At 44.8% G+C, this 16,198-nt stretch overlaps 6 non-coding genes across 6 annotated transcripts; all 6 read left to right on the forward strand.

The window, feature by feature from the left end:
• The first annotated feature begins 1,111 nt into the window (after nt 1-1,111).
• Nucleotides 1,112-1,183, forward strand: TRNAG-CCC (transfer RNA glycine (anticodon CCC)). Its single transcript has one exon. It is a non-coding gene; the product is annotated as a tRNA-Gly (tRNA).
• Nucleotides 1,184-2,699: 1,516 nt separating this feature from the next.
• On the forward strand, nt 2,700-2,771 carry TRNAG-CCC (transfer RNA glycine (anticodon CCC)). Its single transcript has one exon. It is a non-coding gene; the product is annotated as a tRNA-Gly (tRNA).
• A 1,527-nt stretch (nt 2,772-4,298) lies between these two features.
• TRNAG-CCC (transfer RNA glycine (anticodon CCC)) lies at nt 4,299-4,370 on the forward strand. Its single transcript has one exon. It is a non-coding gene; the product is annotated as a tRNA-Gly (tRNA).
• A 3,115-nt stretch (nt 4,371-7,485) lies between these two features.
• Nucleotides 7,486-7,557, forward strand: TRNAG-CCC (transfer RNA glycine (anticodon CCC)). The gene has a single exon. It is a non-coding gene; the product is annotated as a tRNA-Gly (tRNA).
• Nucleotides 7,558-12,271: 4,714 nt separating this feature from the next.
• On the forward strand, nt 12,272-12,343 carry TRNAG-CCC (transfer RNA glycine (anticodon CCC)). The gene has a single exon. It is a non-coding gene; the product is annotated as a tRNA-Gly (tRNA).
• A 3,126-nt stretch (nt 12,344-15,469) lies between these two features.
• Nucleotides 15,470-15,541, forward strand: TRNAG-CCC (transfer RNA glycine (anticodon CCC)). Its single transcript has one exon. It is a non-coding gene; the product is annotated as a tRNA-Gly (tRNA).
• Nucleotides 15,542-16,198: the final 657 nt, after the last annotated feature.

The raw sequence follows: 16,198 nt of genomic DNA on the forward strand, positions 1-16,198 counted from the left end.
TCGGATGTAACTGCAGCTCACAAAATGTTATATCAGAGAGCAAGTTGAGAGGACTCCAAGAGGCAGATGTCCATGGAAAGAGCATCTCACGACAGCAGGAAGGTTGGATATTTCAAGATGGCAACATTTCCTGTCCAACGTCCTCACGTCCCGAACGCTCCCAAACGCTCAAAAGCCTCACACCGGGCAAGCCCTCACCGGGTAGATCTCTGGCTCCCAGTTAAAATCAAATCCTGAGCATGCTAGCGCTAGGATCAAAGAGAGAGGAGAGGGTTAGAGAGCTGCTATCTTGGTAAAGGCCTGAAACTGCTAGTTCCCAAGAGGGTCTGCACTTTCAGTTATGACTGACTGTGAGACGAGAAGATGAAGATTTTCTGCACCCAGCATACATTGCAGCATGCTTAGGCAAATGAGGAGCGAGACCCACCAATCCCTCGCCACTTCGCTGAAAGCTCCTCCTCTGCATAAAGAGAACACTTTTACAAGGGAGCAGAGTGGCGCAGCGGAAGCGTGCTGGGCCCATAACCCAGAGGTCGATGGATCGAAACCATCCTCTGCTATAATATTTCTTGTTTTTTCTTCTGAGGACCAATCTGTCATTTCCACGCTACCAGCAAGGAAAAGCGCAGGCTTGTGCTAGCTATGTGAGAAAAGACTTCTCAACTATCTGTCTCTGCTGAAATACAAGAGAGTGATCGCCAAAGGATCAAACCCATACTTTGAAAGTAAAGATACCCAATTATAAGCATAAATGACTGGTGGGACCGTCACACGTTTTTCTGGGCATGCTTTGAATGTCATTCTTGCCTTTTCGTTCTGCTCTTATCATTCTCCTGGGCATTTCATGGAAGGCACTCTCTTTCTCTTCGCTGCTTTGCTTCCAATGCTGCCTAAATATGTTCATTTCCACTATTTGTACTACTGCTTTCCATTTCTTCTCTTCTGCACAGATTTGGCCTTGGTTTCAATCCCCAGTTCCTTACCCTCTACAAGAAACTTTCTACTGCTTTTCATGTTGGTATCTAAACCAAATGCACCATTGAAACTGGTGCAAGATAGTCATTGAACTCGGGGTTGTAATCTTTAGAACCGAGAGCACCCACATCATAGGGCGTTGGTGGTATAGTGGTGAGCATAGCTGCTTCCCAAGCAGTTGACCCGGGTTCGATTCCCGGCCAATGCAGTGCAAATTTTTATATGTTCTCCAAGCAGGATTTGTTTTAATGCAACATGTCACAAAACGGAAATATCATGAACAGATTAATCAGACGTTAAATTAAAAAAAAAATGAAATACTTAGGCAGGCATCTCGATCGCCCCATCTGCTACATTAATTGTCCTATTAGATGCTATTTTCCAAAAAGCAGAGTCACCACTCACATGTGCTGGTAATAAATATGTTGCGGGCGGTAGACAATGAAAGGGCTGAACCCCGACCAGACATTCTAACTCTAGCATCTCTATATTAAAAAGCATTTCTAGGCAATATCTAGCATGTGAATAAAAGTAGGCAAGATCCACCGATGAATCTGGCAAAAGTCCCCAACGATTTTGTGCACACTTGTTCTCTCACCTGAATGCAGCGCCACCTTGTAGCCATCGGATGTAACTGCAGCTCACAAAATGTTATATCAGAGAGCAAGTTGAGAGGACTCCAAGAGGCAGATGTCCATGGAAAGAGCCTCTCACGACAGCAGGAAGGTTGGATATTTCAAGATGGCAACATTTCCTGTCCAATGTCCTCACGTCCCGAACGCTCCCAAACGCTCAAAAGACTCGCCCTCACCGGGTAGATCTCTGGCTCCCAGTTAAAATCAAATACTGAGCATGCTAGCGCTAGGATCAAAGAGAGAGGAAAGGGTTAGAGAGCTGCTATCTTGGTAAAGGCCTGAAACTGCTAGTTCCCAAGAGGGTCTGCACTTTCAGTTATGACTGACTGTGAGACGAGAAGATGAAGATTTTCTGCACCCAGCATACATTGCAGCATGCTTAGGCAAATGAGGAGCGAGACCCACCAATCCCTCGCCACTTCGCTGAAAGCTCCTCCTCTGCATAAAGAGAACACTTTTACAAGGGAGCAGAGTGGCGCAGCGGAAGCGTGCTGGGCCCATAACCCAAAGGTCGATGGATCGAAACCATCCTCTGCTATAATATTTCTTGTTTTTTCTTCTGAGAACCAATCTGTCATTTCCACGCTACCAGCAAGGAAAAGCGCAGGCTTGTGCTAGCTATGTGAGAAAAGACTTCTCAACTATCTGTCTCTGCTGAAACACAACAGAGTGATCGCCAAAGGATCAACCCCATACTTTGAAAGTAAAGATACCCATTTATAAGCATAAATGACTGGTGGGACCGTCACACGTTTTTCTGGGCATGCTTTGAATGTCATTCTTGCCTTTTCGTTCTGCTCTTATCATTCTCCTGGGCATTTCATGGAAGGCACTCTCTTTCTCTTCGCTGCTTTGCTTCCAATGCTGCCTAAATATGTTCATTTCCACTATTTGTACTACTGCTTTCCATTTCTTCTCTTCTGCACAGATTTGGCCTTGGTTTCAATCCCCAGTTCCTTACCCTCTACAAGAAACTTTCTACTGCTTTTCATGTTGGTATCTAAACCAAATGCACCATTGAAACTGGTGCAAGATAGTCATTGAACTCGGGGTTGTAATCTTTAGAGCCGAGAGCAGGCACATCATAGGGCGTTGGTGGTATAGTGGTGAGCATAGCTGCTTCCCAAGCAGTTGACCCGGGTTCGATTCCCGGCCAATGCAGTGCAAATTTTTATATGTTCTCCAAGCAGGATTTGTTTTAATGCAACATGTCACAAAATGGAAATATCATGAACAGATTAATCAGACGTTAAATTAAAAAAAAAATGAAATACTTAGTCAGGCATCTCGATCGCCCCATCTGCTACATTCATTGTCCTATTAGATGCTATTTTCCAAAAAGCAGAGTCACCACTCACATGTGCTGGTAATAAATATGTTGCGGGCGGTAGACAATGAAAGGGCTGAACCCCGACCAGACATTCTAACTCTAGCATCTCTATATTAAAAAGCATTTCTCGGCAATATCTAGCATGTGAATAAAAGTAGGCAAGATCCACCGATGAATCTGGCAAAAGTCCCCAATGATTTTGTGCACACTTGTTCTCTCACCTGAATGCAGCGCCACCTTGTAGCCATCGGATGTAACTGCAGCTCACAAAATGTTATATCAGAGAGCAAGTTGAGAGGACTCCAAGAGGCAGATGTCCATGGAAAGAGCATCTCACGACAGCAGGAAGGTTGGATATTTCAAGATGGCAACATTTCCTGTCCAACGTCCTCACGTCCTGAACGCTCCCAAACGCTCAAAAGCCTCACACCGGGCAAGCCCTCACCGGGTAGATCTCTGGCTCCCAGTTAAAATCAAATCCTGAGCATGCTAGCGCTAGGATCAAAGAGAGAGGAGAGGGTTAGAGAGCTGCTATCTTGGTAAAGGCCTGAAACTGCTAGTTCCCAAGAGGGTCTGCACTTTCAGTTATGACTGACTGTGAGACGAGAAGATGAAGATTTTCTGCACCCAGCATACATTGCAGCATGCTTAGGCAAATGAGGAGCGAGACCCACCAATCCCTCGCCACTTCGCTGAAAGCTCCTTCTCTGCATAAAGAGAACACTTTTACAAGGGAGCAGAGTAGCGCAGCGGAAGCGTGCTGGGCCCATAACCCAGAGGTCGATGGATCGAAACCATCCTCTGCTATAATATTTCTTGTTTTTTCTTCTGAGGACCAATCTGTCATTTCCACGCTACCAGCAAGGAAAAGCGCAGGCTTGTGCTAGCTATGTGAGAAAAGACTTCTCAACTATCTGTCTCTGCTGAAATACAAGAGAGTGATCGCCAAAGGATCAACCCCATACTTTGAAAGTAAAGATACCCAATTATAAGCATAAATGACTGGTGGGACCGTCACACGTTTTTCTGGGCATGCTTTGAATGTCATTCTTGCCTTTTCGTTCTGCTCTTATCATTCTCCTGGGCATTTCATGGAAGGCACTCTCTTTCTCTTCGCTGCTTTGCTTCCAATGCTGCCTAAATATGTTCATTTCCACTATTTGTACTACTGCTTTCCATTTCTTCTCTTCTGCACAGATTTGGCCTTGGTTTCAATCCCCAGTTCCTTACCCTCTACAAGAAACTTTCTACTGCTTTTCATGTTGGTATCTAAACCAAATGCACCATTGAAACTGGTGCAAGATAGTCATTGAACTCGGGGTTGTAATCTTTAGAACCGAGAGCACCCACATCATAGGGCTTTGGTGGTATAGTGGTGAGCATAGCTGCTTCCCAAGCAGTTGACCCGGGTTCGATTCCCGGCCAATGCAGTGCAAATTTTTATATGTTCTCCAAGCAGGATTTGTTTTAATGCAACATGTCACAAAACGGAAATATCATGAACAGATTAATCAGACGTTAAATTAAAAAAAAAATGAAATACTTAGGCAGGCATCTCGATCGCCCCATCTGCTACATTAATTGTCCTATTAGATGCTATTTTCCAAAAAGCAGAGTCACCACTCACATGTGCTGGTAATAAATATGTTGCGGGCGGTAGACAATGAAAGGGCTGAACCCCGACCAGACATTCTAACTCTAGCATCTCTATATTAAAAAGCATTTCTAGGCAATATCTAGCATGTGAATAAAAGTAGGCAAGATCCACCGATGAATCTGGCAAAAGTCCCCAACGATTTTGTGCACACTTGTTCTCTCACCTGAATGCAGCGCCACCTTGTAGCCATCGGATGTAACTGCAGCTCACAAAATGTTATATCAGAGAGCAAGTTGAGAGGACTCCAAGAGGCAGATGTCCATGGAAAGAGCCTCTCACGACAGCAGGAAGGTTGGATATTTCAAGATGGCAACATTTCCTGTCCAACGTCCTCACGTCCCGAACGCTCCCAAACGCTCAAAAGCCTCACACCGGGCAAGCCCTCACCGGGTAGATCTCTGGCTCCCAGTTAAAATCAAATCCTGAGCATGCTAGCGCTAGGATCAAAGAGAGAGGAGAGGGTTAGAGAGCTGCTATATTGGTAAAGGCCTGAAACTGCTAGTTCCCAAGAGGGTCTGCACTTTCAGTTATGACTGACTGTGAGACGAGAAGATGAAGATTTTCTGCACCCAGCATACATTGCAGCATGCTTAGGCAAATGAGGAGCGAGACCCACCAATCCCTCGCCACATCGCTGAAAGCTCCTCCTCTGCATAAAGAGAACACTTTTACAAGGGAGCAGAGTGGCGCAGCGGAAGCGTGCTGGGCCCATAACCCAAAGGTCGATGGATCGAAACCATCCTCTGCTATAATATTTCTTGTTTTTTCTTCTGAGAACCAATCTGTCATTTCCACGCTACCAGCAAGGAAAAGCGCAGGCTTGTGCTAGCTATGTGAGAAAAGACTTCTCAACTATCTGTCTCTGCTGAAACACAACAGAGTGATCGCCAAAGGATCAACCCCATACTTTGAAAGTAAAGATACCCATTTATAAGCATAAATGACTGGTGGGACCGTCACACGTTTTTCTGGGCATGCTTTGAATGTCATTCTTGCCTTTTCGTTCTGCTCTTATCATTCTCCTGGGCATTTCATGGAAGGCACTCTCTTTCTCTTCGCTGCTTTGCTTCCAATGCTGCCTAAATATGTTCATTTCCACTATTTGTACTACTGCTTTCCATTTCTTCTCTTCTGCACAGATTTGGCCTTGGTTTCAATCCCCAGTTCCTTACCCTCTACAAGAAACTTTCTACTGCTTTTCATGTTGGTATCTAAACCAAATGCACCATTGAAACTGTTGCAAGATAGTCATTGAACTCGGGGTTGTAATCTTTAGAACCGAGAGCAACCACAACATAGGGCGTTGGTGGTATAGTGGTGAGCATAGCTGCTTCCCAAGCACTTGACCCGGGTTCGATTCCCGGCCAATGCAGTGCAAATTTTTATATGTTCTCCAAGCAGGATTTGTTTTAATGCAACATGTCACAAAACGGAAATATCATGAACAGATTAATCAGACGTTAAATTAAAAAAAAAATGAAATACTTAGGCAGGCATCTCGATCGCCCCATCTGCTACATTCATTGTCCTATTAGATGCTATTTTCCAAAAAGCAGAGTCACCACTCACATGTGCTGGTAATAAATATGTTGCGGGCGGTAGACAATGAAAGGGCTGAACCCTGACCAGACATTCTAACTCTAGCATCTCTATATTAAAAAGCCTTTCTAGGCAATATCTAGCATGTGAATAAAAGTAGGCAAGATCTACCGATGAATCTGGCAAAAGTCCCCAACGATTTTGTGCACACTTGTTCTCTCACCTGAATGCAGCGCCACCTTGTAGCCATCGGATGTAACTGCAGCTCACAAAATGTTATATCAGAGAGCAAGTTGAGAGGACTCCAAGAGGCAGATGTCCATGGAAAGAGCCTCTCAGGACAGCAGGAAGGTTGGATATTTCAAGATGGCAACATTTCCTGTCCAATGTCCTCACGTCCCGAACGCTCCCAAACGCTCAAAAGCCTCGCCCTCACCAGGTAGATCTCTGGCTCCCAGTTAAAATCAAATCCTGAGCATGCTAGCGCTAGGATCAAAGAGAGAGGAAAGGGTTAGAGAGCTGCTATCTTGGTAAAGGCCTGAAACTGCTAGTTCCCAAGAGGGTCTGCACTTTCAGTTATGACTGACTGTGAGACGAGAAGATGAAGATTTTCTGCACCCAGCATACATTGCAGCATGCTTAGGCAAATGAGGAGCGAGACCCACCAATCCCTCGCCACTTCGCTGAAAGCTCCTCCCCTGCATAAAGAGAACACTTTTACAAGGGAGCAGAGTGGCGCAGCGGAAGCGTGCTGGGCCCATAACCCAGAGGTCGATGGATCGAAACCATCCTCTGCTATAATATTTCTTGTTTTTTCTTCTGAGAACCAATCTGTCATTTCCACGCTACCAGCAAGGAAAAGCGCAGGCTTGTGCTAGCTATGTGAGAAAAGACTTCTCAACTATCTGTCTCTGCTGAAATACAAGAGAGTGATCGCCAAAGGATCAACCCCATACTTTGAAAGTAAAGATACCCAATTATAAGCATAAATGACTGGTGGGACCGTCACACGTTTTTCTGGGCATGCTTTGAATGTCATTCTTGCCTTTTCGTTCTGCTCTTATCATTCTCCTGGGCATTTCATGGAAGGCACTCTCTTTCTCTTCGCTGCTTTGCTTCCAATGCTGCCTAAATATGTTCATTTCCACTATTTGTACTACTGCTTTCCATTTCTTCTCTTCTGCACAGATTTGGCCTTGGTTTCAATCCCCAGTTCCTTACCCTCTACAAGAAACTTTCTACTGCTTTTCATGTTGGTATCTAAACCAAATGCACCATTGAAACTGTTGCAAGATAGTCATTGAACTCGGGGTTGTAATCTTTAGAACCGAGAGCAACCACAACATAGGGCGTTGGTGGTATAGTGGTGAGCATAGCTGCTTCCCAAGCAGTTGACCCGGGTTCGATTCCCGGCCAATGCAGTGCAAATTTTTATATGTTCTCCAAGCAGGATTTGTTTTAATGCAACATGTCACAAAACGGAAATATCATGAACAGATTAATCAGACGTTAAATTAAAAAAAAAATGAAATACTTAGGTCGGCATCTCGATCGCCCCATCTGCTACATTCATTGTCCTATTAGATGCTATTTTCCAAAAAGCAGAGTCACCACTCACATGTGCTGGTAATAAATATGTTGCGGGCGGTAGACAATGAAAGGGCTGAACCCTGACCAGACATTCTAACTCTAGCATCTCTATATTAAAAAGCCTTTCTAGGCAATATCTAGCATGTGAATAAAAGTAGGCAAGATCCACCGATGAATCTGGCAAAAGTCCCCAACGATTTTGTGCACACTTGTTCTCTCACCTGAATGCAGCGCCATCTTGTAGCCATCGGATGTAACTGCAGCTCACAAAATGTTATATCAGAGAGCAAGTTGAGAGGACTCCAAGAGGCAGATGTCCATGGAAAGAGCCTCTCACGACAGCAGGAAGGTTGGATATTTCAAGATGGCAACATTTCCTGTCCAACGTCCTCACGTCCCGAACGCTCCCAAACGCTCAAAAGCCTCACACCGGGCAAGCCCTCACCGGGTAGATCTCTGGCTCCCAGTTAAAATCAAATCCTGAGCATGCTAGCGCTAGGATCAAAGAGAGAGGAGAGGGTTAGAGAGCTGCTATCTTGGTAAAGGCCTGAAACTGCTAGTTCCCAAGAGGGTCTGCACTTTCAGTTATGACTGACTGTGAGACGAGAAGATGAAGATTTTCTGCACCCAGCATACATTGCAGCATGCTTAGGCAAATGAGGAGCGAGACCCACCAATCCCTCGCCACATCGCTGAAAGCTCCTCCTCTGCATAAAGAGAACACTTTTACAAGGGAGCAGAGTGGCGCAGCGGAAGCGTGCTGGGCCCATAACCCAAAGGTCGATGGATCGAAACCATCCTCTGCTATAATATTTCTTGTTTTTTCTTCTGAGAACCAATCTGTCATTTCCACGCTACCAGCAAGGAAAAGCGCAGGCTTGTGCTAGCTATGTGAGAAAAGACTTCTCAACTATCTGTCTCTGCTGAAACACAACAGAGTGATCGCCAAAGGATCAACCCCATACTTTGAAAGTAAAGATACCCATTTATAAGCATAAATGACTGGTGGGACCGTCACACGTTTTTCTGGGCATGCTTTGAATGTCATTCTTGCCTTTTCGTTCTGCTCTTATCATTCTCCTGGGCATTTCATGGAAGGCACTCTCTTTCTCTTCGCTGCTTTGCTTCCAATGCTGCCTAAATATGTTCATTTCCACTATTTGTACTACTGCTTTCCATTTCTTCTCTTCTGCACAGATTTGGCCTTGGTTTCAATCCCCAGTTCCTTACCCTCTACAAGAAACTTTCTACTGCTTTTCATGTTGGTATCTAAACCAAATGCACCATTGAAACTGGTGCAAGATAGTCATTGAACTCGGGGTTGTAATCTTTAGAACCGAGAGCAACCACATCATAGGGCGTTGGTGGTATAGTGGTGAGCATAGCTGCTTCCCAAGCAGTTGACCCGGGTTCGATTCCCAGCCAATGCAGTGCAAATTTTTATATGTTCTCCAAGCAGGATTTGTTTTAATGCAACATGTCACAAAATGGAAATATCATGAACAGATTAATCAGACGTTAAATTTAAAAAAAAATGAAATACTTAGGCAGGCATCTCGATCGCCCCATCTGCTACATTCATTGTCCTATTAGATGCTATTTTCCAAAAAGCAGAGTCACCACTCACATGTGCTGGTAATAAATATGTTGCGGGCGGTAGACAATGAAAGGGCTGAACCCCGACCAGACATTCTAACTCTAGCATCTCTATATTAAAAAGCATTTCTAGGCAATATCTAGCATGTGAATAAAAGTAGGCAAGATCCACCGATGAATCTGGCAAAAGTCCCCAACGATTTTGTGCACACTTGTTCTCTCACCTGAATGCAGCGCCACCTTGTAGCCATCGGATGTAACTGCAGCTCACAAAATGTTATATCAGAGAGCAAGTTGAGAGGACTCCAAGAGGCAGATGTCCATGGAAAGAGCCTCTCACGACAGCAGGAAGGTTGGATATTTCAAGATGGCAACATTTCCTGTCCAACGTCCTCACGTCCCGAACGCTCCCAAACGCTCAAAAGCCTCACACCGGGCAAGCCCTCACCGGGTAGATCTCTGGCTCCCAGTTAAAATCAAATCCTGAGCATGCTAGCGCTAGGATCAAAGAGAGAGGAGAGGGTTAGAGAGCTGCTATCTTGGTAAAGGCCTGAAACTGCTAGTTCCCAAGAGGGTCTGCACTTTCAGTTATGACTGACTGTGAGACGAGAAGATGAAGATTTTCTGCACCCAGCATACATTGCAGCATGCTTAGGCAAATGAGGAGCGAGACCCACCAATCCCTCGCCACATCGCTGAAAGCTCCTCCTCTGCATAAAGAGAACACTTTTACAAGGGAGCAGAGTGGCGCAGCGGAAGCGTGCTGGGCCCATAACCCAAAGGTCGATGGATCGAAACCATCCTCTGCTATAATATTTCTTGTTTTTTCTTCTGAGAACCAATCTGTCATTTCCACGCTACCAGCAAGGAAAAGCGCAGGCTTGTGCTAGCTATGTGAGAAAAGACTTCTCAACTATCTGTCTCTGCTGAAACACAACAGAGTGATCGCCAAAGGATCAACCCCATACTTTGAAAGTAAAGATACCCATTTATAAGCATAAATGACTGGTGGGACCGTCACACGTTTTTCTGGGCATGCTTTGAATGTCATTCTTGCCTTTTCGTTCTGCTCTTATCATTCTCCTGGGCATTTCATGGAAGGCACTCTCTTTCTCTTCGCTGCTTTGCTTCCAATGCTGCCTAAATATGTTCATTTCCACTATTTGTACTACTGCTTTCCATTTCTTCTCTTCTGCACAGATTTGGCCTTGGTTTCAATCCCCAGTTCCTTACCCTCTACAAGAAACTTTCTACTGCTTTTCATGTTGGTATCTAAACCAAATGCACCATTGAAACTGTTGCAAGATAGTCATTGAACTCGGGGTTGTAATCTTTAGAACCGAGAGCAACCACAACATAGGGCGTTGGTGGTATAGTGGTGAGCATAGCTGCTTCCCAAGCACTTGACCCGGGTTCGATTCCCGGCCAATGCAGTGCAAATTTTTATATGTTCTCCAAGCAGGATTTGTTTTAATGCAACATGTCACAAAACGGAAATATCATGAACAGATTAATCAGACGTTAAATTAAAAAAAAAATGAAATACTTAGGCAGGCATCTCGATCGCCCCATCTGCTACATTCATTGTCCTATTAGATGCTATTTTCCAAAAAGCAGAGTCACCACTCACATGTGCTGGTAATAAATATGTTGCGGGCGGTAGACAATGAAAGGGCTGAACCCTGACCAGACATTCTAACTCTAGCATCTCTATATTAAAAAGCCTTTCTAGGCAATATCTAGCATGTGAATAAAAGTAGGCAAGATCTACCGATGAATCTGGCAAAAGTCCCCAACGATTTTGTGCACACTTGTTCTCTCACCTGAATGCAGCGCCACCTTGTAGCCATCGGATGTAACTGCAGCTCACAAAATGTTATATCAGAGAGCAAGTTGAGAGGACTCCAAGAGGCAGATGTCCATGGAAAGAGCCTCTCACGACAGCAGGAAGGTTGGATATTTCAAGATGGCAACATTTCCTGTCCAATGTCCTCACGTCCCGAACGCTCCCAAACGCTCAAAAGCCTCGCCCTCACCAGGTAGATCTCTGGCTCCCAGTTAAAATCAAATCCTGAGCATGCTAGCGCTAGGATCAAAGAGAGAGGAAAGGGTTAGAGAGCTGCTATCTTGGTAAAGGCCTGAAACTGCTAGTTCCCAAGAGGGTCTGCACTTTCAGTTATGACTGACTGTGAGACGAGAAGATGAAGATTTTCTGCACCCAGCATACATTGCAGCATGCTTAGGCAAATGAGGAGCGAGACCCACCAATCCCTCGCCACTTCGCTGAAAGCTCCTCCCCTGCATAAAGAGAACACTTTTACAAGGGAGCAGAGTGGCGCAGCGGAAGCGTGCTGGGCCCATAACCCAGAGGTCGATGGATCGAAACCATCCTCTGCTATAATATTTCTTGTTTTTTCTTCTGAGAACCAATCTGTCATTTCCACGCTACCAGCAAGGAAAAGCGCAGGCTTGTGCTAGCTATGTGAGAAAAGACTTCTCAACTATCTGTCTCTGCTGAAATACAAGAGAGTGATCGCCAAAGGATCAACCCCATACTTTGAAAGTAAAGATACCCAATTATAAGCATAAATGACTGGTGGGACCGTCACACGTTTTTCTGGGCATGCTTTGAATGTCATTCTTCCCTTTTCGTTCTGCTCTTATCATTCTCCTGGGCATTTCATGGAAGGCACTCTCTTTCTCTTCGCTGCTTTGCTTCCAATGCTGCCTAAATATGTTCATTTCCACTATTTGTACTACTGCTTTCCATTTCTTCTCTTCTGCACAGATTTGGCCTTGGTTTCAATCCCCAGTTCCTTACCCTCTACAAGAAACTTTCTACTGCTTTTCATGTTGGTATCTAAACCAAATGCACCATTGAAACTGTTGCAAGATAGTCATTGAACTCGGGGTTGTAATCTTTAGAACCGAGAGCAACCACAACATAGGGCGTTGGTGGTATAGTGGTGAGCATAGCTGCTTCCCAAGCAGTTGACCCGGGTTCGATTCCCGGCCAATGCAGTGCAAATTTTTATATGTTCTCCAAGCAGGATTTGTTTTAATGCAACATGTCACAAAACGGAAATATCATGAACAGATTAATCAGACGTTAAATTAAAAAAAAAATGAAATACTTAGGTCGGCATCTCGATCGCCCCATCTGCTACATTCATTGTCCTATTAGATGCTATTTTCCAAAAAGCAGAGTCACCACTCACATGTGCTGGTAATAAATATGTTGCGGGCGGTAGACAATGAAAGGGCTGAACCCTGACCAGACATTCTAACTCTAGCATCTCTATATTAAAAAGCCTTTCTAGGCAATATCTAGCATGTGAATAAAAGTAGGCAAGATCCACCGATGAATCTGGCAAAAGTCCCCAACGATTTTGTGCACACTTGTTCTCTCACCTGAATGCAGCGCCATCTTGTAGCCATCGGATGTAACTGCAGCTCACAAAATGTTATATCAGAGAGCAAGTTGAGAGGACTCCAAGAGGCAGATGTCCATGGAAAGAGCCTCTCACGACAGCAGGAAGGTTGGATATTTCAAGATGGCAACATTTCCTGTCCAACGTCCTCACGTCCCGAACGCTCCCAAACGCTCAAAAGCCTCACACCGGGCAAGCCCTCACCGGGTAGATCTCTGGCTCCCAGTTAAAATCAAATCCTGAGCATGCTAGCGCTAGGATCAAAGAGAGAGGAGAGGGTTAGAGAGCTGCTATCTTGGTAAAGGCCTGAAACTGCTAGTTCCCAAGAGGGTCTGCACTTTCAGTTATGACTGACTGTGAGACGAGAAGATGAAGATTTTCTGCACCCAGCATACATTGCAGCATGCTTAGGCAAATGAGGAGCGAGACCCACCAATCCCTCGCCACATCGCTGAAAGCTCCTCCTCTGCATAAAGAGAACACTTTTACAAGGGAGCAGAGTGGCGCAGCGGAAGCGTGCTGGGCCCATAACCCAAAGGTCAATGGATCGAAACCATCCTCTGCTATAATATTTCTTGTTTTTTCTTCTGAGAACCAATCTGTCATTTCCACGCTACCAGCAAGGAAAAGCGCAGGCTTGTGCTAGCTATGTGAGAAAAGACTTCTCAACTATCTGTCTCTGCTGAAACACAACAGAGTGATCGCCAAAGGATCAACCCCATACTTTGAAAGTAAAGATACCCATTTATAAGCATAAATGACTGGTGGGACCGTCACACGTTTTTCTGGGCATGCTTTGAATGTCATTCTTGCCTTTTCGTTCTGCTCTTATCATTCTCCTGGGCATTTCATGGAAGGCACTCTCTTTCTCTTCGCTGCTTTGCTTCCAATGCTGCCTAAATATGTTCATTTCCACTATTTGTACTACTGCTTTCCATTTCTTCTCTTCTGCAGAGATTTGGCCTTGGTTTCAATCCCCAGTTCCTTACCCTCTACAAGAAACTTTCTACTGCTTTTCATGTTGGTATCTAAACCAAATGCACCATTGAAACTGGTGCAAGATAGTCATTGAACTCGGGGTTGTAATCTTTAGAACCGAGAGCAACCACATCATAGGGCGTTGGTGGTATAGTGGTGAGCATAGCTGCTTCCCAAGCAGTTGACCCGGGTTCGATTCCCAGCCAATGCAGTGCAAATTTTTATATGTTCTCCAAGCAGGATTTGTTTTAATGCAACATGTCACAAAATGGAAATATCATGAACAGATTAATCAGACGTTACATTTAAAAAAAAATGAAATACTTAGGCAGGCATCTCGATCGCCCCATCTGCTACATTCATTGTCCTATTAGATGCTATTTTCCAAAAAGCAGAGTCACCACTCACATGTGCTGGTAATAAATATGTTGCGGGCGGTAGACAATGAAAGGGCTGAACCCCGACCAGACATTCTAACTCTAGCATCTCTATATTAAAAAGCATTTCTAGGCAATATCTAGCATGTGAATAAAAGTAGGCAAGATCCACCGATGAATCTGGCAAAAGTCCCCAATGATTTTGTGCACACTTGTTCTCTCACCTGAATGCAGCGCCACCTTGTAGCCATCGGATGTAACTGCAGCTCACAAAATGTTATATCAGAGAGCAAGTTGAGAGGACTCCAAGAGGCAGATGTCCATGGAAAGAGCCTCTCACGACAGCAGGAAGGTTGGATATTTCAAGATGGCAACATTTCCTGTCCAACGTCCTCACGTCCCGAACGCTCCCAAACGCTCAAAAGCCTCACACCGGGCAAGCCCTCACCGGGTAGATCTCTGGCTCCCAGTTAAAATCAAATCCTGAGCATGCTAGCGCTAGGATCAAAGAGAGAGGAGAGGGTTAGAGAGCTGCTATCTTGGTAAAGGCCTGAAACTGCTAGTTCCCAAGAGGGTCTGCACTTTCAGTTATGACTGACTGTGAGACGAGAAGATGAAGATTTTCTGCACCCAGCATACATTGCAGCATGCTTAGGCAAATGAGGAGCGAGACCCACCAATCCCTCGCCACATCGCTGAAAGCTCCTCCTCTGCATAAAGAGAACACTTTTACAAGGGAGCAGAGTGGCGCAGCGGAAGCGTGCTGGGCCCATAACCCAAAGGTCGATGGATCGAAACCATCCTCTGCTATAATATTTCTTGTTTTTTCTTCTGAGAACCAATCTGTCATTTCCACGCTACCAGCAAGGAAAAGCGCAGGCTTGTGCTAGCTATGTGAGAAAAGACTTCTCAACTATCTGTCTCTGCTGAAACACAACAGAGTGATCGCCAAAGGATCAACCCCATACTTTGAAAGTAAAGATACCCATTTATAAGCATAAATGACTGGTGGGACCGTCACACGTTTTTCTGGGCATGCTTTGAATGTCATTCTTGCCTTTTCGTTCTGCTCTTATCATTCTCCTGGGCATTTCATGGAAGGCACTCTCTTTCTCTTCGCTGCTTTGCTTCCAATGCTGCCTAAATATGTTCATTTCCACTATTTGTACTACTGCTTTCCATTTCTTCTCTTCTGCACAGATTTGGCCTTGGTTTCAATCCCCAGTTCCTTACCCTCTACAAGAAACTTTCTACTGCTTTTCATGTTGGTATCTAAACCAAATGCACCATTGAAACTGGTGCAAGATAGTCATTGAACTCGGGGTTGTAATCTTTAGAGCCGAGAGCAGGCACATCATAGGGCGTTGGTGGTATAGTGGTGAGCATAGCTGCTTCCCAAGCAGTTGACCCGGGTTCGATTCCCGGCCAATGCAGTGCAAATTTTTATATGTTCTCCAAGCAGGATTTGTTTTAATGCAACATGTCACAAAATGGAAATATCATGAACAGATTAATCAGACGTTAAATTAAAAAAAAAATGAAATACTTAGTCAGGCATCTCGATCGCCCCATCTGCTACATTCATTGTCCTATTAGATGCTATTTTCCAAAAAGCAGAGTCACCACTCACATGTGCTGGTAATAAATATGTTGCGGGCGGTAGACAATGAAAGGGCTGAACCCCGACCAGACATTCTAACTCTAGCATCTCTATATTAAAAAGCATTTCTCGGCAATATCTAGCATGTGAATAAAAGTAGGCAAGATCCACCGATGAATCTGGCAAAAGTCCCCAATGATTTTGTGCACACTTGTTCTCTCACCTGAATGCAGCGCCACCTTGTAGCCATCGGATGTAACTGCAGCTCACAAAATGTTATATCAGAGAGCAAGTTGAGAGGACTCCAAGAGGCAGATGTCCATGGAAAGAGCATCTCACGACAGCAGGAAGGTTGGATATTTCAAGATGGCAACATTTCCTGTCCAACGTCCTCACGTCCTGAACGCTCCCAAACGCTCAAAAGCCTCACACCGGGCAAGCCCTCACCGGGTAGATCTCTGGCTCCCAGTTAAAATCAAATCCTGAGCAT

The sequence above is a fragment of the Triturus cristatus genome, chromosome 11, assembly GCF_964204655.1.
Source record: "Triturus cristatus chromosome 11, aTriCri1.1, whole genome shotgun sequence".
Taxonomy (NCBI): Eukaryota; Metazoa; Chordata; class Amphibia; order Caudata; family Salamandridae; genus Triturus; species Triturus cristatus.